Source organism: Aptenodytes patagonicus, chromosome 16, assembly GCF_965638725.1.
Source record: "Aptenodytes patagonicus chromosome 16, bAptPat1.pri.cur, whole genome shotgun sequence".
NCBI lineage: Eukaryota > Metazoa > Chordata > Aves > Sphenisciformes > Spheniscidae > Aptenodytes > Aptenodytes patagonicus.
In genome coordinates this window covers 6,113,396-6,139,225 of record NC_134964.1, presented here as the reverse complement: position 1 = coordinate 6,139,225, position 25,830 = coordinate 6,113,396, and the positions used below count along the sequence as shown (strand labels likewise).

At 44.6% G+C, this 25,830-nt stretch overlaps 1 long non-coding RNA gene across 1 annotated transcript; it reads left to right on the top strand.

Annotated features, from left to right (window-relative positions):
* The first annotated feature begins 973 nt into the window (after nt 1–973).
* Nucleotides 974–24,940, top strand: LOC143167991 (uncharacterized). Its single transcript, XR_012996649.1, has 3 exons — nt 974–1,044; nt 10,161–10,292; nt 24,726–24,940. It is a non-coding gene; the product is annotated as an uncharacterized LOC143167991 (long non-coding RNA).
* The last annotated feature ends 890 nt before the right edge of the window (nt 24,941–25,830 follow it).

Here is a 25,830-nt window from a genome sequence, read left to right as displayed (position 1 = left end):
GTTCCTTTTGTTTAACACAAACACTAAAGAGGAAAAACTGCTTTGCATCTTCTTTACATAAATATAAACAAATAGGTTTTACGTCATGAACTTTTAAAGGCAAAACATCCCCTCCTTCAGGTGCCACTTTCCCTCCATTGCCCTCCATCAAAGGCTCCGTGCTCTTTTTCGGGTGGGTGGTAGGACTGCTCTAAATCAATCAGTTGACATTAGGCTAATGTCTAATTAGCTATGGGTGGGCATGTGCTTTGATTATAGGAAGAACCTCGGGCAATGACTTGTGTTTTTAAGGCCCACTTCTACACGTATCAATCATCTTTTGACATGCAGAGCAGGAGGGAAGAAAAATAAGCTGCAATTAAAAAAAAAAGAATTCTAAAGAAAGAATTCTGAAATATTAATGTGTACATGAGGGTGTATAACCATATGGCTACACTGCAGTTACGGCTGAAATGCAGAACACACTCTTGTGCCTTGGCATTAATAAGGAGAGTTTCTCTGGCTTAGGAAGAAGTCCAAGAAATAAATTTTTCCTTTACCATCCTCTGTGATTTTAAGCAAGGAGAGAGGTTTCCTTTTTAGGGAGAGAAAGGTGAGATGCCTCATCCCAGGGAGACTTGATACTACTAAGGCTATTTTAAGCAGAGCTAAACAGACATCTCCCGTCGGTGTAACTCCTTCTTTGGGAGATGTAAAATCACGCTGCATTACCTAGTCTGCCGCTGCTGTGTCTCATGGCCATGAGAAGCCATGGGTCTCTCTTTCTCCTGCTCTTTTCCAATAGCCTGGCTCTCATGAGACGGAGTTTCCTCTTGGGCTGCTGGGCATTCCCCCCCCCCCCCCCCAAATCAGGTCTTATTTTGCCATTTCTCCGCTTTTTTCATTGCACATGACAATTTACCAAGGCTTTGCCATGTGTGTGTTCTCCATGTGTTCGCTGCTCTCTATAACTAGCTCCATCTTGCTTTCTTTGCAGTCACCCTTTGCCTCCAGAGGCTACCCAGGTGTGGACAGCAATGCTTGCGAAGACAAAACTGATGCTAAGTAAGTACATTTCAATTTGGAGAATTTTTCTGCCTCAAAAAAAAGAAAAAAGAAAAAAAAAAACCCTCTTCAAAACCCAACGTCTCCATTTCTCACTTTAATTGTTTGACTTCGGTCTGTGTAACAATGCTTCAGTTTATTGGGAAAGACAAGAGGGATTTTTTTAGAATTACATGTAGATATAGAAACCATATAGGAAAGGTTCTAATTATAACTATTAAACGTGGAGAATAAAGGGATACAGTATTTCTAGCTAGCTCGGCGGTTAGGAGTTATGCAATACTTTCTGTGCTTTAAAATGTGTGGCAAACGATGTGATTCTTTTAAAGGAAGAATTATTTTTATTTTATTAAACTCGCCTTCAACATTGTTCTGCTTTGCTTGATTGACTTTGCCTCTTTCCTGAAACTTTCTATGCAGAACAGATGGGGAAGAGGTTTTTGGGAGACATGCCAGAGGTGTACTTTAAATAATAATAATAATGCTAGCAATGCTAATAATAATGAAAGTCCTCTGATGTGCAGACTCTGATTGCTTTACTCCTGGCTCCTCCTGTAATTTTCTGAGACCACATTTTAAAATTGCTGGGTGACAATTATCCAGGGATTAGGGATTAGCATGGTGGTTTGACTGCTTGTCAAAGCCTTAAAATAATACACAGATTAAAATAATTCAATTTTCTCATCAATTATGAATCAGATGATGTTAAAGCCCCTGTAAACTCTAATGGAAAAAACCTACACCAGGTAATGAGAAGGGACAGATTTTCTGAATGATCTCATGATATCTGTCTCAATCTTAGTTTGGTCTGATTTCTGCAGAGAGATTTAGTAATATCTATAGCAGTCAATTAAATTTCAGAAGCTCATTAGGCTGGCAATCTCATGTAGTATGCACATATACTGGGAATTTAGAGATAAATGTAATAACTACATATAATAGAGCTGATCACTCAAAGCAAGCAGCTTGCTCCCCTTCCAAAGAAAACCCCAGCCACCTTTGAAAAGGAATGATTAAACAAACAAATGAAACAAATCAAAGTTTTCCACTGAAACTTACTCATCAAACCTTGAACTCCTCCCCTCCTTGTGGCAACTGAAAGCAGCCGGAGACTGGGACTGGAGGAAGAGGAGTAGCTGGGGAAGGTAGTGCTCAGCTCAGATCTATTCTGAGGAAGAAAACAAACACATGTGTTTTCCCAAGGGGAAAAAAACCACGTCAAGAGGCAAGCACCAGGGCCTAAGTGCTCCTAGCATTAAAAAAGGAAAAGATGCTGAAAACACAGATAGACAGGTACCCGAATCATGTGCAGGACGCAGGGACATCACTCTTTATTAAATCCTAGAAAATAATTCGGTAAAGAAGCACAAGTGAGCAGTGCTCACCCTTTTACCCCTGCTCCGGCTGTGGCTTCCCGAGTTATCCCTCGGGGGGGGGGGGTTGCTGTCTTGGACTCTAGAAAGTACCCACTGATCTTGAGGAATTGCATGTGTAAATCCCTGAAAGCTTGAGCCCACCAGTGTGGTACAAGCTGGGCTCCACGTGAGCTTGACCCACCCGAATTCAGCTGGTGCATCTGTAAATCTTGCCCTAAGCTGAGAGCTAACCAGACTGCCCTGTACCACTAATGGTGCTGGAGAAGCGACATCTGTGCGTAACGTCGGCTGGCTCAGAAGATGACCTTGGTTTCTTGAGGGACTAACTACACGTTGAAGGCAGAGAGAATTAAAACAACAACAACAACAAGAGCACTATGTTTTCAGAGAAGCTGTGATGCAGGGAAAGGGTTCAAATTCTATGTTAATATCCCTCAGTGTAACAGTAATATTACAGAACATCAGTAACATTTATATTATATCATATCATATCCATATCGTGTATAGAAGAATGTAAATATAGTCCCAAGAATGAAGAAGAGACTGATCAGGAATACCAGAAACAGAGGACTGCTTTTTCTTTTGATATGTTGCAAAGGAAGATTTTTTTTTTTTAAAAAAAAGTACCATCATGCTGCTTTAAGCAGTTACTTGGTCCTGCAGCTTGTCTGCAGGGAGAACTGCTGCCCAGCGGTTAGCGTCTGGAAATGAGAGCGAAGACACCTGGATTATGTTAATGGTACCGCCACTGACTTATGGCTGACAGCTCTAAACTGGGAGGACAGCTCTTCTAAGTGCTTGTTGTCAGAGGCTGAGTTACTATGAAAGAGGTTTTCCAACAAGGATTTAAACCAAACAGAGAACAGAGAGGCTTTATCAGATGACAATAAAATCCAGAGGGATGAGCTGGCGGCAGAGTCCAGCTCTCGCACGTCGTGCATGTCCTCACCTATGGAGGACACGGAGGAGGTCGAGGTGATGACCACCCTATGGTAACGACCACCCTATGGGCATCTGGGAGAGAGCGAGGGCATCTTGTGGAGGCAGAGCAGAGAAACCAGAGACACCCGTGAGTCCTCGCAGCCACGCGAGTGGCCCTGGATCTGCTTTGCGTGTTGATTCACAGCTTGGAAGAAGGTCCCAAACCACAAATCCTGCAGCGAACCGCTGTACCAAGCTCATTTACTCAGACTTCATGCAGGGAGTTAGGCTTTTTGTCCATTATTCTATTTATTACCAGACGTGAAAATAATAACTCCTTCAGCTGAGGCTACACAACCACAATCACTCAATTCAGTCCACGGCGTAGACGTCCTCCTGGACTCCCTTCTGACTTCAAACTTTCACTGGACAGTTTCTGAGAACAACTTTTCCTGTCTTTGCTCAGCTAGGAAACTCCATCCCATCCTGGCAGACAACGATCTGGATGCATTTTCTCACATTATAGGCCTGCTCTGTGAGACTACAGCAATAAATATGCCTGGGGATGATGCCGTCAGCATGTACAGAGCTCCAGTTGGTGCAAAACATGCATTTTTTTCAGCAGTTCAGGTGTTGGGAGGCACCACATAGCTTCTGTGAATTCCCCGTGAGTTGCAAAGCCTCTTTGAGGACATTGGTCCTCATCTGCAGAGCATTTCACAGTAAGAGGGTGTCTGAAATGCCGGCAAGCTGAAGCGACCTTGCAGAGCTCAATGCTGAAACCTCTGCTGCACCACACGTGTCCCCTTGGCAAGGGGACAGGAGAACCAGCAACAAGGTGGATATTTGCCGCAAAGCTCAGCACACTCCTGGGAGACCTCCAGGCTGCATAGGTGACTAAATGTAACGAAGGACACAGCTCTGAGCAGGGTAATAGACCAGACACATCTCGGTGTGTCTGAGTCTTAGATAGGTGTCAATAAGAATAGACCAGACTAACCTGGCTCGCTGGCTACTTAACTGCTGGATGGAGCTTTACTAAAGCCTGCTTGTCTCTGAAAGTATGCTGTCATGCCAATAGTTAATCTCCCAGGTACAAAGTTGGTATTCAAAAACGCTGGAGCATCATTGGGTTGCAAAATCTCAAAAAAAAAAATGGTTGAGAAGCTTTGGTACAGGAGTGACTGGATATTTCAGAGATGACCACAGAGGCAGATTGTGGTATGGCTCTACTCGGTGGGCTCGAGCTTCCAGATGCAGTTTAACGCATCCCCATCACCAAGAAAACCACTAATGCTGAAGTATTTAAAAAAAAAAAGGCGGCCCGTGTTTCATTGCTGCATAGATTTCCTCTCAAGTTGCTAATTAGGAATCCTACAGAATCAAGCAAAATGCATTTATGGTTTTAAATGTGTCACGACTGAATTGCACTACAGAAAGTCCAGGTTGCAGTTTTATTTCTCTTCCCAGATCTCATGTTGCTCATTAATTAGTGCTAGTTGCAGGAGATTAGATGACTTTTTAATGTTTCCTATGTAAAAAGAACATAAAGTGAGTTTTTTGTTTTTGTTTTTTCCCTTTGCAAATGGAAAAGGAAAAGTAAAGAGACCTTTTTCATTTATACACAGCTATTTTTTAATTTTCTTTTGAAAAATGTTGCCAGTACCCAGAAGTGTCAAATTCTAACACGCAGGGGGAATAATGTTGTTTTTTAGCTGGTAATAGTCTGTGTTTTTGTGGCTGACTATTGGGAAATTTTTAACATATTTCTTCATCCTGTACTTTCAGGAGATGAGATGACTTTTTAATGTCCCAGGGTAGAAAACCCGTAAAGAAAGTGCATCTGATTCTCAATAATTTTGAGGATATCTTTTACTTAGAAAGCAGAAGCAATTATATAATTGGGACTGTTTGTATATATGTCTTCATGTTCATTTAACAACCAGAAACCTGATGATACAGGTTTTTGCAAGGAATTCAACTACTTGCATACTTTGCTTAGGATTTCAGTGGTGTGTTGTCAAAGCCTGCGACTTAAAGGTGTGCGAGGGGACAGAGCAGCCCTGCGGCAGACTGGCTTGGAGACTGTCCCATGCGCTGCACCTGCTATTTTCCATGATTTTCAGAGCGTTTGCAGCGTTGGGTCATTTAGGAAGACCATTGGCTTTGCTGGAGGTTGGGGATGTTTCGACACTGCCCAGCTGAACCTTTCTAGCAAAGGAAACTTGGAACGTGTTGGTCCCTGCACCTTCATACGGAGCTGGAAAATAACCAGTGAACTAAAGAATATCACATGGCATACCCTTGAGGCAGCTTCTTTTTGGTAAAGGTAGTGTGGAAGACATATTTCGACTATGGCAGGGGGTAGGCATCCAAAAGACACAGCTGAACGCTGCAGAGCACCATGCGGGCACCCCTAACACTGTCCCGGCTGCTCCGCTCAGGGCGTTTGGTGCCCAGTTGTGCCATATAGCGATGCCACCTTTAGTTGTAACTGAAGGGCAAAAGCTCATTAGATCGTGCCCAGAGCTGCACTGCTCTGAGTTTTGGAGCTAGCTGGGGGTGGAGAGGGGGGCTCTGCTCTGTGCTTTGAGAACCTGACTCCCAGACCACACGGGTTTGACTTTGTGCAGCCAGGAATTCAGACTGAATTCCTAGAGCTTGTGAGCTCTTGTGCCGGTGCTTTCCATCAACACTGCAACGTCTCATCCTCAGCTGTGATGGCGGGGTCTGATTCTGCTTACTCTTAACCCAGCAAAGCCCAGGAAAACCTCAATAACTCCACTGAGGTTTCTGCTTCGGGCACTGCTGTGAAAAGAGAACTAAACCATGGCAACGTAAGCTAGAGGCAACCCTGTGAGCCAGAGATTCTCTTTCTAAGCAGTGATGCTAGCCCTTGCTTGGACCAGCACACAGGCTTGGATGCTTATGGCAATGCCCTCGTTCTTATGGCTCGTCTCACTGAGCATCTCACATGTGCATATTTAGCCTGGTAAGGGCTGTATCGCAGCCTGTGAGATAAAAGGGGCTGAGGAAGCTGAAGGTCCTGAGGAAGCTGAAGGTCCTGAACACCCTACAGGATTTCATCCCTTGTTTTCAGACCGCTGGGTCATCTTCTCAAAACCAAGAGCACCATGCAAGCCCTGGGACACACAGCACCCCTGCGTGCCTTCCCCTCCTTCTCTGCACCGGCAACAACCCTTCCCAGCAAGACTGGGACGACCCACGCTGCTGCAGCTTTCGCCTGCTGCTCTGTGACATCTTTCAACATTTACTTTATGTGACTAAGGACACAAGTCCAGGCCTATTTCTTGATCCCACTGTGCCCATGAAACAAGCCTCTCTGGGCAGTTTCCTTCTGGGAGTAAACTGTCATTTTTCACCACATAAAATTTTATAAGTTTCAAGCGAATGGAAAATGGATTTTATTATTTTATTTTTTTTTTATATCTTTTTTTTTTTTTTGCCCTGAATGTTTTATGGCTGCAAAAACAGAATTTGTGGTTTGAACTGTTAAGGTTTGATGCAGAGGGCTATGGAACCTTTTATGTAACCCGCTGGCCTGAATAATTATCAAAATATTTTGCTTTCCACTCTTTCTAAGCCTCTGCATCAGAAAAAAATAGTGTATGCAACCTTTTGACCACAAAATAATAATACTAAGAAAGCCCCCTTCAGAAGCCGTGCTCAGGGAGCTGCCGCAGCGCCTGCTCCGGGGAAGGCCGGTAGCTCACGGCTGCGGCCGCAGCACCAGAGCTTATCGGTTCAGGGTTTATCGGTCCTTGGATGGGGAGAGGGGACCTGGGGGGAGCTAGCCTGGGGGATGCGGGAATAGACCTCACCTTGAGAAGGACTTTCATGGAAAGCGGCTGATTTCAGAGGATGAAGAAACTGTTCCTTGCTGAGATTAGCGAGATGCACGGGAGAGCCACATCTGGCTCAGCTGAAGAGACGAACGCTGCTGACATCAGGGACAACTTTCAGTTTTTCAAAGCATAACTTCATATACAATCTACCTCTCTGAGAAGCACCTTGGATCTAGTTCATCTCCTCTGCCCTTCATTGGAATACTATTTCTGTTATTATTATTAGCCTGACAGGAGTATTTAAAATCCGTCACGCAAGGTGTGGTAAAAGCCAATATCTGCGGTTACAAAGCCTATATGGGCAGATGGGTTATGCACACACTTACACAGTGCCCGAGATGGGGACAGTCCCCAGATCCAGTGCCCAGTACAGAGAACAATTTTAGTAATCAAATTAACAAATATCAGTGAGGAGGAATTTGTCTCCATGCTCCAGGGCAGGGTCAATGCCGAGAGCCCCATCCTGGTAGGATGCAATGCCCTTTCTGCCCTGATCCTGCCGCTCCTCTGTGCCGAGCTCACACAGATCTGCGTAGCAGGGAAATTGTAACGCTTTTCTAGCGGACATAGCATGAAGTGTGAACAACTCCCCCATCTCTAGTGTTTGGCTGTTATTTTACTCCCAGAATGACTATAGTCTCTTAAAGAAAAGACATTGCACTTCCACTGCTCCCTGCAACAGTGCTTTTTACTGTTTTATATTTACTTATATTTCTATATGTTTAAATATAGAATTTTAAATGCTTTTAGAGAGAAAGTGTGTGTTATGTATTTTTACATAGCAAGTAGGGAATCGTTATTTCCAATCTGACCCACTAATTTAATCTTTAAATGGAAAATTAGGGGTTTGATTGCATTAATGTTTTTATTACGTCTTTCCTTTCCTAGAAAATATGTTGTATTTTTTTCTTCCAAATTTCTTCAAATCTCTCAGCTTTTGGACAACATATTTTGATTGCTGAAAATCCAAAAGAATTGTTACAACAATTTTTTTTTTCTTTTAAAGTGAAAACAGTCAGCAAGGATGATGACATTCTTTCTGATCAGCTCACACAGAGATACAGCAGTCACTTTTCCTAAAACCTAAAGATGCCAAAGGCTATTTTAAAAACTCTGCCTGAGTTCAATTCCTTTTGATGCAGTTTCAACCATAAAAAATAAGGGATGCTCTACTGTCCTGGTAACAGCTCTCGCAAGGGACAGCCCAGCCGTGCTAGCAGCAGGAGGATGCCCCATCCTCAGCACGGCTGATGTGCTGCAAGTCTTTTGGTTCAACCCCACAAGCAACATTCATGGCATTTTGGACAAGAATTAATCAGGAACGGCTTAGTTATTGCTGATTTTACCTTGGGGCAAGGGAAATGGGCTGGATGACCTCTGAGGGTCACTCCCCAACCTACAGTTCAGGATTTTTCATGCCTCCAAGGGAGTGGAGGCTTTTACCCCTGGCCTCTGCAGCCCCTCCCTGCATCCTCTCCTCCTGGCTACCTGCTGCACAGGGCAGGGAAATACAATCTCGTTCTTCTTGTGATAGCTCTCAGAAACACATGCAGTCTCATTAGGTCTGGAATGAAACATCCTTTCCAACATGGAGATACCTGCTCTCTGACATTTGCAGCATTACCTTTTTTTTTTTTTGGAGGTGGTTAGGTGCTGGCACTCTTTGTTTCCACTTTTGCCTTTAAAGCAAAATAAACCCAAGGAAAGCAGTTTCTCTTTTTCTGTTGAGCACTCCCACAGTGAAAGGTGGGCTGAGGACAACCAAGACTGTGGAGGTTACTGAAACCTTTCCACACATGTTGAGCAGATGTCTGTTCCGCACTGAGGGTTTCCTCCCAGGACATGACTTGCTCTCCCCATTCGCCTGGTCCCACACACTCTGCCACGAGGCATCTTCCAGAGCAAATTTTCACAGCCCCTCAGTGCCACCCTCCCTTTCCATGTGCTGAAAGTGGGGAAATACGGGAGATTTTGTGGTGGGTTGCCCTTAGTATGTCCTACCTGGAGTAGGATGGGAAGAGCTCAACCTTTCCTTGGTGTAAATCAGTGCAATTCAGCCAAATTCATGGGACTGCAGCAGTTCGGATGAGGAGACAGTTCAAAGCCTAGATTCCACCCTTGCACCCAGGGTCAGACTTTGGTCCTTCTTCTGCATTACAGCACTAATTAGACAGGGTTGTTAAGGAAAGGCGATGGCAGGGGAAGAACTGGAAATTTGTCACTGATCTCATTCTTGTGAGCACCCAGAGCAGGATAAGTATGGACAGAAATCCCAATTAGATGACTAATTTAGCTCCTTGAGCAGATTTTAGCCTTTGGCCCTGGAGCCAGAAGCAGCACATATTGCTTCTGGGTTTGCCATGCTTGGCTGATTATTGGTTAATTGAGGCTTTTCAGTGAAAGGCCTGGAAACGCTGGCTAACCTGGAAGAATGTGTCTTATGCCCTGGAGTCATCCTCGCTGGCTCTGCCTCCCTCCCGCTTCTCCCAGCAGTTAAACCAAGCTGAAAAACAGCTGGGGGAAAGGCCTGAGGCCACGGCCAGGCAGAGGAACAGGGATCCCAGGGGAGGAAGAGGGACTTCAAAAGGCTGGTGTCAGTGGGATGCTCCCTTCTCTTCTGCTCACTGTGCCTGAAACCATCCGGCTGGGCACAGCCAGAAAGCCCTACTCAATTACCCAGAGTTTAATAAGAGCACTAAATGAAGCCACTGATTCCCCCAGTGTAGGTCCATCCATGCTGGAGCTGCGATGCCTGCCAGGGTTTCCAAAGCCCCATGGCCCCAGAAGCACACACAGGCGAGCGATGCTGCATGCAGGAAGGAGCTGGGAGGGTGGCATTCCCGCTTTTGCCGTTTGGCATCTGGTGGGACCAGCTCCCACACATTCACACAGCCCCTAAAAACCAGCTTCCAAATGAAAACTTGTGCCTATCCTCCCTCTTTTTTCTCTGCAGGTCAAAAATCCACAGTTGCTATCCTGAAGTGTTTTGTGAGGTTTTGCTGAATCCTACGAAGAAAGTCTCTTCCTCTCCTTTCTGTAGGAAATCTTCTACAGAAATGGCTGGTTACAATTTACTGGAGTTCAGGTACAAAACACTGTGCCTTCCCTTCCTTTGCCTCCTAAATCAGTCAAATGCTAAAAGTATTTCTTGCTGCAGTGGCAGAAATGCATTACACATTGGGCAATGTCCAGAATAAGAGCATTTTCCTCCTTTACAGCACTAATTGAGAGGTTTATAGGCATACAAAAAATATTCCATAGCTCCTAGGGCTTCCTATAGTGTTGCACACCTTGAAGGTCTATTTTCTGAAAACACTGAATCATGCCGTGACTCACTGCAAAATGGGGACTGGGGTGCAGAAGCAAGGGAAGAGGACAGGTCTCCTCTCCCAGACTAGTTCACCCATGACCAAGTGGGGCTTTGCCTCAAGGGGATCCAGCAAAGTTTTTTGTACTTCTCTACCAGACCTGATGAAAGCCTTCACTCCCAGCCCCAGATGTGCTCAGTCCCAAGTGTCCCCCAAACGCGGCTCCCTTCAACATCTGCACATGTGCCATATTCCTCTACACACATGACTAGTGATTTCAAACAGTGGCTTGCTTTTTTTTTTTTTAACTCAAAAGCGGCCAGCTGTATTCATTGGTAATGTCAACCTTGAGCAATGCTACACGTTTGGAGGGAAGTTGAAAAATGCCAACTTTTGAGAAAACAAATTCAGTGTAAGCGATATTTTTCACAAGAGAGCAATGAATCCTCTGAGCTTGCACACCTGATGCTCTTCAATAGTCTGCACCTTTGTAAGCCTTGGACCTGGAATTCAGATTTTGGGACCATTATGAATAATCATGAAGACCAGAATACGTCTTATTTTTATGGGGAAAGCCAAAAATCTTTCCACTATTGCTTACCTTCAGAGCAGGGACTTCCAATCATAACATCACATGCTGGGAAGCTTGCAATCAATAACAAGTGCTGGAAATAAGGGTGCTCCTCCCTCTTCTTCACTGTGGTTCCATGTGAATCCCTGTGTGCCTAACAACTTTTAGCAGGTATCTTGTAACAAAGTAGTCTTACAAAAAGCCTCTGCGCCACAGGCTCACAGTGTAATTTTTTAGCCTGATTAGTGTTTTTTTTTTTTTCCACCAGTGTAACTGGATTTCATCCCTACACAGCACTGCCCAGTTAGAAGTGGGTTGCAAAAATACCTACTTTTGCCAAGATATCCTAAACACCATTTTTATAGGTAGAATATGCAATCCAGACCCTCAGCTGGTGGAATTTGGCATTGCTCCACCAGAGCCAGTGCAGGGACACTGATTTACACCAGTGCGGGAGCCAGCCCATGAATTTTCTCAGCCTATTTGGTTATCTCAATCTTACTCCATCATAGCGTTTGGGTTTGTTTCAACCCCACTGTAGGAACAGAGCTGGTTTGGAGCATTGACAGCGATTAATCTGCCTCTCCATAGGACCCTATCATCATTTCAGGGACTCTGAGGATACTTTTGATCCCTATTTGTAAAGGGACAACCCCAAACTGCTAGAACTAGAAATCCCTGCCTCATTCTTCTGCATCTTTCCCGAACCTGCTGCTCTCCCTCCTCCGCAGGCAATAGGGAAAAGGATGAAGATAGGTAAAAAAAAACCTTTCCTTTTTATGGAGAGACTTTACAGTACTTCAGGAAATAATGATCTCAGTAAAACCCAGACCTCACTGAATTGATGGACAGCCTCAGAAACAGGCAGGAAGGTGCCAGAGTCAGAATCCTAGAGAGAATAAGGCCTTCAATTACTGCAGTGATATAATTAATTAATTTATGACTGTAGCCAGACAGCAGCGACAGCAATATTGACTGACTTCACTGCAATCTACATTGCTGACTAATGTTCATATCAACACCTACAGCAACCAACCAGCCACCAGCCCCTTTGCTGGCTGAGATTTAGCTTGATTTCTCCAGAGAGAACCTTTCCAGATCATTTGAACTAATTGAGGTAATGGAGAAATTGTTCTCATGCCAAAACACTTTCTTTTTTTCCCCTCCCCCTCTTCTTTTGGTAAGATGATAGTATTTAGAAAGCTTCTGGCTACCACTTAAAGGAGCAGGGCAGTGTCTTTAGGAGCAGCTCAGAGCCATGGTGCTGCACTTCATCCTCGTCAGGGTGCTGGCAGCCAAACTGCACCCCAACATCTGCTAAAGCAACTGGCAAGTGGAAACACCCCTTTAGTAGGAGCACGTTGCACACTAATTGCAGCGATTATCAGCAGCCAGCATTTACAACCTCTCTGGACACAGGGGCCGAAGGCGGCAGCAATGTGGTTTCAATCAGGGCTGTCAGAGGAGGGGGTTCGTGCTGCCCTTTGCCTCCCACCTTGCACAGAGGCTCTGCTTAAGACAGGGGCTCACACCAACTGGGCTGAGGGATGCTCTTCAGGTGCATCTTTGGGCACCTAAACACCATTTAATTCTTGTCCTTAATCAGTGCCTCAGTTTACCAGGCTGGTTCCCCTTAGACTCAGCTGCTTACTACAGCTCGGTGGCTATGTTTGCTGGGGTTATCACTAACATGGCACACTTAACCAGGGCAGTCTGAAGTTCCCTGAGGCTTCCCACATTGCCGCAATCTTTGTCACCAGTTGTATAACCCTCAACACATCAAGAACAGATTGTTCTGGGACAGCACATTGAATGGAAGCTTAAAGATACATCTGTGACTAGAATTGCTGCTGCACGAAAACTACCCAGGTAGGTCCTACACAAGTTTGGATCTCAGTAGGACGGCACTTTTGGAAAACATGTTGCCTCTTGCAAGTTGGGTAATACAGGAATCATTGCCAGGCAATCTGGATTGATCAAGGTTAACAGACAGATCGCTCCCAGCAGCAACCTCAGCCCTTGGAGAAACACTCCGTAAGAAAGCTTCCTGCGTGTCCAAGCCAGACTGCTCAGATGCTGGGGGAGAGGCGAGGAAAATCTAGAAGAAAATCAGGGAGTGGGCAGTGCTGGGGCAGCAAACTCTTTGGAGCAGATCTCCCAGTCCAGCCAGGCAGCAGCATGAAGGGCTTTCTAGAAAATACAGCTGGGAGTTCAAAGGAGGGAAATCTTTTCCTGCCTGTAAGGAGACTTCAGGCTGAAGTCTCCAGGAGAAATGCTGGGATGGAAAGCAAAGCCAATGGTGGGGATCTACCCCAGGCTGCTCTAGGCAGCACTGTCCTTGAAGTCTTTTGCCTTCAAGATGTGTGGGCTTGTGGAGTTAGAGGACAGAAATGCAACACTGGGTGGGCCAGTCCAGGTTTTAATTTTTTGCTACAGCAGATATAAAATGCTTATTTTCATGTTTCATAACTTTTTCTTAAAGCACATTTTTGATTTGTGTCCAAAGACATAGCAACCCCCCAGATGAAGCCTGCTGCCTGTGTGTGTTTGTACATGCATGGACGGTTGAGAGAGAGATTAATCCTAATCTCTGCTGAGCCAGCTTCCCCCAGCCCATGTTCTCTTGTAACCTGTCTGCTCACCAGGTACTTTATTAGAAATTGCACCGACTGTAGTGGACAATATTTGGAGAGGAGAGAAAAAAAGTCAGCTGAATGCCATCAGTTCTACTCGTTTGCTCCAAGTGAATGTTAATTACACAGGACTACCACAACTAGCATTAATCATACCAGAGTGTCTAGAGGCCTCTAGTGTCCAGAAGCTACAAGAACTAGACCAGCACCTCCACACAGGCAGAGACACTCCTGTTCTAGAGCCACGCTGAAATAACCAGGACAAGCAGGATGGGGTGGGGGGGCTGAGAGAGGCAGAGCTATCAGCAGGAGCCTGAGTGAAACTCATTGCTTTGCTACGATAGATGGCTTACCCAGAAAAAAAAAAATAATCCATGGATAGGTGCTTTTTCAGTACTTACACACAAAATAAATCATTCAATACACACAACACTAGAATTCCACAATTACTCGTTCATGCCAGCATGAGCCAGCTGTGCTCCATTCCTGCATTAGTGATCTGTGCAACTCACTGGATCAAGCAATGACCAAAAGTACTTGCAACCAGAACAGCTTGTGCAGGGACAGTATATGCAAAACCCCACTAAAACAGCACGTGCTTGGTGTTATCTACTAACACATGAGTGGAGAGAAATCCTTACTTTGGTCATAGAGGAGTCCCCAGACAGATTTCCCCAGGTGGAGGCCTTTGACACTAAAAAGAATTGGATGTCCGCTGTTGGAGAGAACAGTACTGAAGGCAGAACCATCCCAGGACAAATGCTTCCACCTGGGGAACAGGGAGGAATCGGGAAATGGGATTTTTTGGTTCCCCATGCAAACACCCTGGCTGTCAAAAATATCTGTTACAGGAGATAGGGGCAGCAGAGGTCCCCTCTCCTCCCACCTGCCCATCCCAACAAATTGTGCTCCCCTTCTCCATTGGTCCCACTTTACACATGGAAATGCAAATAATCAGAGGCCACTTTCTAAGGAGCAGAAAAGGCTCCTGCCTTGCCAGTAAGTCAGAATAATGTGAATTTAAAAGAGAAGGTGGGGGAGGGGGGGTTCTAACAACTTATTGTTTTCCAGAACTGCTTCAATTAGCAAACATCCCATAAGGGGAGAGAGAGGGAGAAAGAAAAGAAATTTCATGCACTGACACAGTCCCAGTCAGTGGCAAACGCTCCCAGCTCCTGCACGGGAAAACTTTCATCTCCCCTCACTCACTCTTGGCATTACATCACGCCAAGTGCATCCTGGGCAATATTGTTATGCTAATAAAGCAGCCCATGAGACTGGATTCTCCTGCGCTGGGAGAGACATTCCCACCAGGTCCTGGCACTCCAGCTTATTCAAACCAGGCTGAATTGCCCCCAGAGAATAAAAGATGCAGGCTTAATTAACTACTGCTCTCCATTCCCAATCCCGCCTCGATTGTTGTGCTGGCTGTTCTGGTTGCTAAAGAGGCAGTGCCAGGATGCCTGATACCGGCGCTGGCCTATGGACCAGGGCTGCTGGACCACAGCGAAGCTGAGGCTCTCCTTGTTTTATATATTGCTATTGTGGTGCTGCGGGTGTTGCTTTTCCGTGCCAGTGGCTTGCAATGCTCAAATCAATCATGGAAAAACTCAGGACCCTTGTGCCAGTTTTATTCCCCCTTCCTTGTTTTCACTATTAGGTGCCTGTCTTTTCCGGTTTGGATCTCTTCAAGAGCTTTTATAACTCCGGACAAAGAAGAGCCAGCTTTTACATCCAACAGCATCTTTAATAGATTTTACTAGCTGCCTATGCTACTGCTTTTGAAAAAAAGCTGCATGCTTTAAGGCACAAAAGCAGAGAAGTACCATCTGGCCTTCCCTGACCCTCTCCCCAGCCCTCCTAGAAAGGAAAAGCAAGCAGGAGCCTGGCAGGCGATGCAGACAAGCGACTGAACAGCACAGCCAGGACAGCCCTGAGGTTTGGGAGGGAGGGAGGGAGGAGTCGCATGCTTTCAAGACAGCAAGCCGGGCATGGGGAAAGCCAGCCTGGGCTGAGACCCTCTGGGCAAAGTCCATTCTAGCAGGGTCCTCCTGGGGAACAGTCCTGGAGGGGGGATGGAGCTGAGGCTTGTGTGCATCTCCCGATTTCTTCAGGAAGGGCTGGAAGGGAGGGAATGGAGGGGGAGCAGCTGCTGAGATGTGGTGCTTTTTCTGCTGGTCAAGCAGGTGAGGGTTTAGCACTAGGGAGCAAGGCAAGGAATAAATAGGAAGACTGCTTCCACCCTGAGCAGACAGTCAGTCTAAGGAAGCACAACAGGGCAGACTTCTGACATACGTAACTGCAACTTCACTCCTGTTTGCTGACTGTGTCCCCAAGCAGTCCCCACTTTTTCCCCGTGGCAGACTCCATCCTGAGAGCAGAGGGAAAGTTCTCAGCCACAGCCTGTCTGTGCTGGACACAAGGGACTCTCACCATTTGACATAACGCATAAGAAACTGAGCTGCTAGTAGAGAGGACTTTGCCCACACTGTGAGCCCAGCAGCCCTAGCAAAGAGGATTTCCTTGCTGCAGAACTGTGCAATGCTCGCAGCAGCTTGTGTTTCAGAGCTGCTCGTCATCAGACTCCAAGCTTGCTTGCATCTGCCTGCAAACCCACACGTAGACATACCCTCAATTCAGAGGCTACAAGTAAGGAAGGAGACTAACAGGGATATTGGCTATGTGGGAGTAAAGAGAGTTCACAGCAGGGTGAGGGTCCTGGGATTGGAAGTTGTCACATCCTGGGGGGATGAACCTCTCACATCTGCACAGCTGGGGCCCTGCCCCTCCAGTTACTCAGCAATTAATGCCGGAGAGGGCACTTAATGGTGCTGTATATTAGCTTATCTCAAATGGCAGATCAAGGAGGAGACCACTTTAACCACAGAGCTGGTTTATCTCTTAGGGAGAAGTGGAGTATTTCTTTCTCTGTCCCCTACCCCTGTGATTTATACTGACCTGACATTTGCATTTACACCAGTAAACCAGGTTCTGACAAGAATCTCATTAAATGTTGCAATAAATCAGTTCCTCTGGCCAGCATCTTTTTACTGCCTTTGGAAATGATAGATGTATACCTGTTCTGGGACTTAGGCACATGCATGTACACACACAGATGCACACACTTATGCACATACAAACACACACTTTTAAAGAAAACTTGGCTCAACATCCTGAGAGGCTTTCCAGGGATGAAATACTAGTCGTGCTCAACAGGAGGGGAAAAACGCAAGTTAAGAGTTATAGACAAGGGAGAAGAGAGGCACTCAATATGAAATGAGATGGGTCACCTGCCAGAGGGATCCAGGGATCTCTTCCAGACCACAGAAGCTCCGGAGGCAGTGGGCTATTGCACCCACCGTGCTCAAATTGCGTGAAAGTTGGGACAGGGCAGGAGCCAGATGGTATATGGGTATGTATATTTATAAGAAAAGCTAGAATTAAACCTTTTGGAGATTACATTCAGAAAGTACACAGATGTTAAAATGAGAAAGAAAAGCCAGTTAAAGTTGGTCAAAGTACAAAATTAAAAGAAAATAAACAGTTTAGAAGCAGCAGCTACAGCCCTCACAGGAGAATAACTCCATTTTCAAATCCTTGCAGATGCTATTTCAAAGACTAAGCGTGAAAGAGCCTGATTAAGGGAAAATGATTGTTATGGGTAAAAGAACAGAAACACACACAAAAACTCCTCACCACTTACCAACTGTGGCCTAATACTAAGGACTTCCTCTAGTTCAAGTAGATACATGGTAGGTACTTGAAGTGAGGTGGATGTGCCCATAGGCCCAGTCCCTCAGGAGCACAGCAAGTCAACATTTCTATCCAAAAGCCTCTATAAAACCACAGTTGCTACGCATTGCTTTATTTATACACACTAGCATTTCCTGCAAGGCACTGGCTTACCTGGATTTAGGTATCAAGTGAATAACTGCCACCTTTATCCCCTTGAGGAGAAAGTGCTACAACATTAATTTCACCTGTGAAATTAAGCCGTTCAGCTGGAACGAGCATTTTCAAGGGCTCCTGACCCTGGTAATGAAGGCTCTAATCCCACTCTCAATTGTAAATTGCTATAGATTGAGCCTTTGCCTGATACCAACATTTGGCTCATGGTTTTCCTTTACAAAAGCTGTTGGATAGTGAAAGGCAAGAATGGGCATTAATTCTGTCTATACATCAAGCTTTCAAGTCTAGGAGGATGTAGGTTCTCCACCTAGAAGATTACCAAAGACAATGGGGACAAGAAACCTCCCTGCAGGGCCTAAGACATGGATGGCTCAAGTCCCACATGCCTATAGCTTTTCACTTGCCAATCACATGATGCCTCCTGACTAAATGAAAAGGTCATTTCCCCATTTTGCCATAACAATGTCATCTAAAAATAAACTCTTGCCTTAAAAAATATCTCCATTGGCCTTAAAAAGAGAGAGAGGGGAAAAAAGAGGGGGAAAAAAAAGAGAGGGAGAGGAGAAGAAAAAAAAGAAAAGTCATAAGTTGTGCTGTTCTTCTTGCCAACATCCACAATCCTTCTTCCAAATAACCTCTCATTTACATGCATGTTTATTTAGTTTTCATGGCTGTCTGGAAGTCAGAACTTTTTTCCCCCTTCTTGTCTAAGACAAAGATGCAGAGAGGTAGAGAAATGTAACCTCCATTAGTCAAACACATCACCACAACCAACCACCATGGTCGGTTTTCTGACTGACCAAACAACCAACTCACACGTGCTGAGCGTTTATGTACAGGGAAGGTGTTTTAAAAATGAGCTGATAAAAAAAACAAAACAAAGAAAGAGGGATATGCATGAGAAACAGCCCTTCCAGCTCCCTCCTAACATCCGTAGCAATGTTTCTGAGCTTTTTTAACCTGGCCTTGCTTTGTGGAAGGTGATCTTTCTCCTGAAAAGCTCTGCATTGGTTTCATTAGATTTCCTTGAATAAGTTATTTTATTTGTCTTTACTAATTATATTGTGATTGTGCTAAATATCTCAGGGAGTCATTGGAGCTAGATCATACATTAACATAGGGTGTGGAAGTATTCTAAAGACACATGCAAAACTCATGCTTCTTGATAGAAAAGGCCTCAGATAGTATTTAGAAGGACAAACTGCCTTCTCTGAGGATCCAGAAAGCCTAAAACACAGAATATCATTTACTTTTGAGGCCAACAAAATCTGCACTGGAGTGTGAAATGGAGTAGGTGTAATTAAATATTGAATAGCCTATTGATGTTCTTTCCTGGTATTTAAATCACACCCCATGTGGCTCTCATTATCCAAACACTCATACACATGCTTCACTTTGACCATGCAAATACACTGAAGTGGAAGTAAGAGAAATATGTCCATGCATAGGAAAAGCTACAGTGCCATGTTCATGGGATCAGATCATGTCTCTAACTTGCTGCACCCTGTTTCCTTTTCCTGGAAGAAGGTGCTGATTTATGTGGTCTAAGAGATGATCTCCTAATGCCTTTTATTAAATTTTTCAGTGAAGGTGCAAAAATCTTCAAAATTACATGGGTGACAGGGGCTGGACATGGTCGTTGCTGGTACGTGACACCTGTAGGACAGCTCACTGATGGAAACGGGTCAGTGTGCTCTGCAAAGCCTTCGTGGTCCTTCCAAAGGCACTCACTGTGATGAGCTACTGGGAAGAAAGAGTGGAGCAATGTGTTTCTATCCACAGCCGTTACCTTTAAGCTTCCATAATTCTTCTTTTGGACCACCTGATGGACTGAAACTGTCAAGCGCAGTCAGAAACTATCGTTGTAATCCTGGGGTATCAAATCTGGGCCTTGGTTTGTCCTTTAACACTGGCCTAGGCATAAAGAGGGCAGACTTGACTGTTTTGGGATGCCAAATACACAGGCAATTTCTGGACTTTTTAGGAAACCTGTTCCTTCAACGTCTTTAAGCTCATCTGGCTGTGTCAGCCTGGGCAGTCAAGAAGTATTTTGGTTATCGCTACCTACCTCTTTAAGGATTTTCTATGTAAAAGTTTATTTTTCTTTGGATGGCTAGAACTGTATAATTTCCCTGATGTGGGTGAAGCTCTACTAATATAAAAACACTTATATTCGTATGGCTTATTCCTGTATGAGAAAAGGGAATGAGCTTAGATGGTATAAGGCACCCTTATGCTGTCCACACTACAGGATATGCTGCTATAACTGTAAGGGTAAAATATCACAGCCTTAGCCAACATAATTACACCAGTACAAAAGATACTGTGTGTAGACCAGAGCTACATGTGCCACTTCCTAATACTTTCATATGCCACTTTTGGCCACTGTTGTACCTGAATTAAAACACTTCGTTCAGTCAGGTCCTTGTCAGATCCCAAGCAGCAGGGAAAAAAACTGGCCAATTTACCTGGGTCAACAGATATTTCTGACATGGAAAGGCAGAGCCAGGGCAGTTGGCCCAGGGCAGTCCCTTCGTCAGAGAAAAGCGTCTCCCTCTCATTTTGCTGGTTGTTGAATTTATGATCTAGGACTCTGCTCAAGAGAGAGGTTGAGAGTGGAAAGGGAGAGGTGTCACAGGGCAAAAAAGCCAACCCATCTGAAAATTTGGATCATTTTTTTTGTTTCTGGGGCTAGTTCTTCTCTGCCTGACACGTTGCATGTCAACCACCATGTCAGCCATCATGGAAAAGAGAGTTTTTCTTTGAATAAACGTTAGAGAGCCACCGCAATGTGGAAAAGGCCATGAAAGAAGGGAAGAGGAAGAAGACATGCCTGCTCTGCTCCTCCACGGGTGGCAAATTCAGAATGGCTGGCACTGCTGAAGGGCTTTGTCTTTCTGGGAGAGGACGAAGGGCAACTTAGCATAAGTCTCTGCAAACCTGGGGCTCCATCAGACTCCCCGTGTGCTTTTGGGCTATGCAGAATTTCTTGGGATGTCTCTCCCTGTGCCGTAGTTCAACCTCTTCGAAATGGAGACAGTAGTTAAGTGAATTGCTTGGATTTTGGCCAAACAGGCCGGAATACACTGAACTCATCTAATCACGGAAGTTAAGTAGCCTTAGGCCCCTACAGTGCTTGGATGAAAGGCCAGGCCAAGCCAGGGGGTCATGGTGGAACATTAAACCAAATAAATCAAACCAGCTGGGAGACTCCATTTGCTCTCAGTGTTACTTTTGAGCTGACGGATGGGGAGAAAAAAGAAAGGAGGAGTTCATTCGCTCGCTCTCTGGAAATGACAGCTGCTCACCCATCTGAGGGGGAGAAAGAGCACAAAGATCAACTGCTGCTATCAATCAGTCAGTCCCAGGGTGGGGAGAAGGCTGGAAAAACCATATCGGAGACTGAGAGATGGAAAAAGAGGAGTTTAGGGAACGGTGGTGTGTTATGTCCATAGCTGCGGTGAGATGTGGAGGTTGGGGACTGCCCAGCTGGTTTGCATGGCTTATTGCTGAGCTGCTTGGGGCATCCTGGAGCTGCCCTGCAGGGCAGGACTTCCCAGGTTGCCAACGCCTTCCTCAGCCTTTCCTGTAGCACCAAGCGTAACGTGATGCTACAAATGCTGAGCGTTCGAGAGCTGTCAGCCAAGCTGTAATGGAAGGACCTGAACGACACTCTCCAAAGACAGCCTCTGGAAGTGTGTAAACCACTCAGGGAAGCATCAAGAAAGAAAAGGCCTAGCTTGGTATGCATCAGAGTGAAATAAAAGAGTCTGAGTGTCTGAGGGCAAGAGCAGAGCAGAAACAACTGCTAAACTGGATTTCATCCCCATGGGACTGTTCAGTCAATTTCTTGTATTAGCAGAGAAGCTGGTTCTGGTAACATGCTCCTGCTGTAGGATGCTTTTATTCCCACAGAGACTTCCGTACCGTGTGTATGAAGAAGGGCTTGAATATAACCCTGAGCAAGACCCCATCCAGGAAGGACTCATGGAGGACAGTTGAATAGAACTGAGTTATAATTTCAGTAGGATGCGATATGGAATATGATATATTTATGAATACCAGAAAAAGTGAAACCCTAGAAAAACAAGCCCATTGGAAATGGTTCTGAAGAACCAGACAATGCTTTCGTTGGGAGGGTCGGGTACTGTTTGCATCATAAAAAATAATCCTGAAAGGACTGTAGTGGAACTGAACCATGTGAGCTGGTAGAGCAGTAACAGCAGGAAATGTTGAGATAGTTCCTTTTCCCAGTCCCAGTTTGTCTTGTTATTTGACTAGGAGCTGCTGAAATTATTCTTTGAAGATGTGCCTTAGGAACAGCTTATTTTTGTTCAATCTGAATGAGACAAAGCCATTGGAATCATAGTGCAAAGAAGAGCCCTGTATTATCAGGGCAAAGACATCAGTGCCTCTGAAAGACCTTCAGCTTAAAGTGCCTTGTTGCATTTTGCCTTTAACTCCTCTATATAACGGCAGTAGTAACTTGATGTTGAAAGGCACTTGTGGCTGAGAGAGAAAGCCAGGGTGCTTCATTCTGTCAGACTCATTCAGATTCAGTATATTTTCACCATCACAGAGCTGTGGCCAAGTTACTCAACTAGGTAGACCTAAGGGCTGACCTAGCTTGGAAGCTCTTTATGCATACAACCATCCTTGTTTCTTTTGTCATGGTCTTTTCGCTTTCTCTTGAAGCTCTTTCCCTCTAAGTCCTATCTTCCTGTATGTTCCCTATATTCACCTCCACTGTGTATTTTTTATACTTCTTTGCATGATGTCCTTCAAACTTGGAATGGTCCCTCCGATTTCCATTGCTTCTGCCTCCCTGCCTCCTGCATCTCTATCCACTTTCTCCTATTGTGCCTCTTAAAAGAGCTGAGAAAAATACCGGGTAGCGCATGTTTGCCTCTCCACGGGAGTATCACTGAGCTTGCACAGGGAACGGTAGCTGTGCTTCACTTAAGCTTTCAGATGTGATAGCATGTAAACCCACTGGGAATGTACTCACATTGCAAGCGTGCATCAAACCCTGAACTAGCACATCTTCGCAGTCAGATGGTAGTACTGGTAGTACTTCTTTCAATCTCTCCTAAATTTTGCTGAGTGCATTTTTGGGGTTAAATTATCACTATATGCATAAAAGAGAATTGCCATCATCACCACTGCACTGCACAAAGCACGTCCCACAGTGTACAAAGGAGGGGAAAATATTAATTTCTGTGTTAGCACGCACGTCAAAAATTATGTTAGGCCCACCAGGAAAAAGCGAGTCTAGTCCATGTGGAGGCATAGATACAGAAAAGTAACCCAGACTTAGAATTTGGTAAGTTATTCCTGTGTCAGATTTGCAAATTATTTCAATTTCTATGTTAAATACCTGATTGTTTTATCACACATAGGAGCAGAGAAAAGTATGAACGCAGCATTTGCCTTGCCTACTACTGTGAGGATCTCGAGTACAGAGTAATTAGACTTGGACTCCCCAAGTGTGGAATTAACAGTATGTTTGGGTTAAACTCTTAAGACAAATCATAGCTGGGACATGTCTCAGCTTCCCTCTGCCCCCACAGTGTAACCAGCCTCTGTGTTTGAGAATATTTTGGTCTCCAGTTCTGTTATTCTATCACTTCTTATTATTAGAAGTTTTTCTCATATCCCGATTGGTAGAAAATGTCATCATCGATTGCCAAGAATAACCTAATATTGTTTAAAAACATTATTGCTGGGGCTGACCCAGGGCATGTCGTGCTGTGAGTGGAGTAGACTTGGAATCACAAACTCCTTTCAGCTTATGGAAGCAACAAGGGCCGATGTGTTTCATGTGCTTTCTGAGGGCAAGCTGGAGAAGAAGGTTACACCCGCTTCACATTGGCACTTCCTGCCAGTCAGCAAAGCAGCAGTGTCCTGCGATCGCTGTGAACGCAGATGTTCATCTTTCCCTAGGTGAGAACAGAAGGGCGAAAGAGAAAGTACAAACCCGAGGGCGACGGAGGTATTCACACTTCTGTTTCGCCTCATGTGTCATTGTCTCCATCACGAGCGGTTCTTGCAGAGGGCTGGCAAACTCCTTTTCAAAGAAAATAAAAGCATCTCACAACATTTGCGTAAAACTTGAACCACATCTTTAGGGATTTTGAGAAGTACTGGATCATATTAGAAAAGTTTTGCCATTATATTTCCCCCTCATCTCCAGTTACTTCCTGCTCTTTGCATCGCTCTGGACTAGCCTTGTGCTTTCTAAGATAGGAAACATCAGAACTGTTATTGCTGTTTAACTTCAACAAGACTTGTACCAACTGTTTCTGACGGGGCCATCCGATGCTAGGTGCTAACCCCCATGAATTCAACCCCTTCCTGGTCATTTTTCATTGTGACCAAGGATGACACAGGACGGGACAAAAGCGCTGTAATTATTTGTGTTTTACATGCTGCACTGGAGGCATAGAGAGATGCAGTGGCTTGCCCAAGTACCCAGTAAATCAGTGGCAGAGCCAGAAGTCTTAAGAACGAGCCTTGTATTCGAACCAAAATACCCTCCTACTGCCAGTGCAAGAGGGTAGCAAGATGTGTAAACCATTTGGAGGGTAAGGGGGATACAATACGCTTGGGCTAAAGGTGAAGTTGCTGTCTCCAAACTCCTGCTATTTGACCCTGCAGAGAGGCTGGACTTCCTCCATGGACTATTGAGTGACCCCAACACAATACTGCTCTTAGCTCCTTAGTTTACATAAGAGCAGCTCTCTCCCACCCTTCCCATGCCCCATTATAGCTGTTGAAAATGTTATGCGTAAACAAACTACCATGAGACAATTTATTTCACCATTTCCAGTAATCTCTTTTTTTTTTTCTTCTTCATATCTGTGGTCCAGTTTTAAAGAATCCAACATGCATTTGGAAAGTTGAATATTCTGTGATTCATCCATGACTATGGCAGATTAATGTGCTGTTATAGTGAGAAGACATAAATAATTAGGTGCTTGTTGATTTATTTGTTGCCATTAGTATTTGTTCACAATTCAGGCTTTTTTTTTCTTTTAGTGTCTGTGAATTGTTCACAACCAACTCTGGTTTTGTTACAATAGTCATTTTTTTAATAGATGTTTGACCAAGAAACTGGAAGAAACATCTCCAGATTGCACAGGATCTGTACGATTTGATCATTGGCTGTTTCCTATTCTCAGCGTGTGGTGATCACCTGATTCACAGGGCACTATTTCTGCTTCTGGTTTGGATGGTTACTACTTCTTGGAACAAAATTTTGTTATTATTGTTTTCATATGTCTTTGAAATGTGTTTATGGTCCTCACAAAAAAACAAAGGCAAAAAATCTTACTGCAATAAGGAAATAATGGCTATGAGGGGAAAGAAAAGGAAAATAAGACAATGTGGTTACTCAGTGTGTTTTCACCTCACCTTGACTTTGCCATTTCACCCTTTGTCTAATTTAGCTTGCCTTTTAGGTTCAGCCTTTTCCATTAACCAGTTTGTAGTTAACCCCTTGCACAGTGAATTTCCCCGCTCTGTTGGCTACCCGGCTGTTTTCACTGTACAAATGGCAAACATCAGCGGCAAGCGGTGAGTCACGGAGGTGGATTTCACCACAGCTGAATAATGGGCACGGTAGAAACCTGACTCTTGCATTTGAATAATCCTATAGTTTGGGGTTTCAGAATATTTTCGTGATTAAAACAATTACTTTAACAGACGATTGTGGTGTTAATCAGCATATTCATTGTTCTCTTCATTAGTTTGGCCATGTAAATTATGTTGTATGCAACCAAATTCACACCTGGTTTGTCATCTGAGTATAATAATTTTTTTTAACTCTTACTGAAGTTTTATTTAACATATGTCAGGATACAAAGATTTTGGAGCCAGTGATTTTGCATCATTTAAGAAAACATGGCTGATGAAGACAGCATTAACTCCTACAAATAAATTACAGGATAGTAATAGCTACAGCAAATCATTTGTCATCTGAGATGATGGTGAGACAGGAAAGAGCAAAAAAGAGTGTCAGGCCAAGGCTCGGAATTACAAAACATATGCTCATAGTAAGAGCAGTTTGGGGTAACAGGATAATATCCCCCAGGGTACGCACAAGAATTCATCACTGCAGAGATCCAGCAAAAAGTGATTACACAGAGCATTACTGAGCCGCTCTGGAAAGCGCAGAGCTCAGACGGGATGGCCCACGGGACC